The sequence below is a fragment of the Lates calcarifer genome, unplaced genomic scaffold (genome assembly GCF_001640805.2).
Source record: "Lates calcarifer isolate ASB-BC8 unplaced genomic scaffold, TLL_Latcal_v3 _unitig_5232_quiver_1575, whole genome shotgun sequence".
Classification (NCBI taxonomy): domain Eukaryota; kingdom Metazoa; phylum Chordata; class Actinopteri; family Centropomidae; genus Lates; species Lates calcarifer.
The window spans coordinates 1,662-3,417 of NW_026117384.1; the positions used below are offsets into that span (position 1 = coordinate 1,662).

The window sequence follows — 1,756 nt, forward strand, 5'->3', positions numbered from 1 at the left end:
AAAACTTCCCGCCGGCGTTATAGAAGGACCGAACGTTTCCAAACAAACTGAATCCTCGAAGCAGCGGCGAAGGTCGGCCAGGTAATGACTCTCATTCACTCAGTGGAGTCAGAGTTTAACAGTCCTGATCCACTCCAGTTTTAATTCACTGTTTCAACAAGAACTTCACTGACAGAGAAACATTAAAGACTAAACAGCAGGTTTCTGTCTGGGGCTCGTCCGGGATTTGAACCCTGGACCTCTCGCACCCAAAGTGAGAATCATACCCCTAGACCAACGAGCCACAGAGACAGAGAAGGAGAAGGTGGAATAACTTCAGCTCAGATCATCAAAGCGTCTCTTCTCTGCGAGGACATTTTGTTTAAGCAGAACATGTTTGTATCTCTGAGCCTGAAGTCTTACTGTGTTAGAGGAACTCCAGCAGCAGCCGAGTCTCCTCCTCCGGCCTCTGTTTACTGACACTGCCTCTCTGTCCTCCGGCTGTTTGAGCTGGACGTCATTAGATGAAGCTGCTCTTTGCTTTGTGAAATGAAGCAGCTCTGCAAACAGCAGCAGAACCTCACTGGATTTACTGATGTTCATGTGACGTGAGTTCAAAACCCTCTGAGTTTCAGACTGTCAACAGAGGCTGTAACAGTCTGATTAACTTTATTCTCTCCGTCTGATTTAAACACCTCAGTCTGTCTGAAGACGTCTTCATATCGTTTGGAATATTTTTCTTGTTTAACTGCTGCTGAACTACTGTAGTTTGTTCTGTGTTCATACAAATCCCACACAGACTGTCAGACATTCAAAAAGGTTCAATACTCCATCTGATCCAACAAGAACACTTCAGACCTGATCTTCTGAAATTCAGTTTTCTGAATGAAGTAGAGGTTAATTAAATGTTACTGACACAGACCAGCGAACACACCTGCAGCGTTTACAGGTGAGGCGCTGCTCGTCTGTTTGACTGACAGGATACTGACTGCACAACATCTGTTTACGATCGAGTGACAGCGCCCTCTGGTGGTAAATATGACAGAGACACAGGAGGAAGTCAGGTGAACGCAGAGTTCAGACTCCGGTAACTTCACCAGCTCAGCTCAGGTGGTTCAACAGTTCAACAAATGAACCAAAACACAAAACGGACAAACAAAAGATCCACCTGTTACTCACACTTTAACATGTATTTTATATGTTCTATGTTCCTCTGATCTGCAGACGGATGATTTTAATCAGCTGACCTCTCATCAGAAATCTGTTTGTTTTCTGTTTTGAAAACAGGAAGAACACTTCAGGTCGTTTGGGTTGAACTTGGCTGGATACAGACTTTGAATAGAAACACCTGTGCTGTGACTGATTACCTGGGCACAGACAGATGATGTCATCCTGCAACCAGGAAGTGCCTCTATGTGTCTCTCTGGAGAGCATGGATAAGTAACGTGGACTGGAAGTTATCTACACTCACTTCTATTGGAAGCTAAATAGATGATAAACACTTCTACAAGAAGGACCAGTTAATGTTGAGACACTTGGTGCTTTTCTCTGTCTCAGCACTCACCTTAAACTTTCCCAACACCCAAACAATGCTAACGCAGATTAGCCGTGTGAAGAATAAATCACATGACAGGCTTGTTCTTAATGTTTGTACTTTTTCACTTGGTTTCGTGATGTTCTGACTTTGTTTTCAGGTATCAGAAAACATCCAAATTCCAGCCTGAAAATCACGGTGACTGGAGTTACAGGGTCAAAGGACGACAGTTATTTGTTTCCT

At 43.8% G+C, this 1,756-nt stretch overlaps 1 non-coding gene across 1 annotated transcript; it reads right to left on the bottom strand.

Annotated features, from left to right (window-relative positions):
• Positions 1–211: 211 nt before the first annotated feature.
• Positions 212–283, bottom strand: trnap-ugg (transfer RNA proline (anticodon UGG)). Its single transcript has one exon. It is a non-coding gene; the product is annotated as a tRNA-Pro (tRNA).
• Positions 284–1,756: the final 1,473 nt, after the last annotated feature.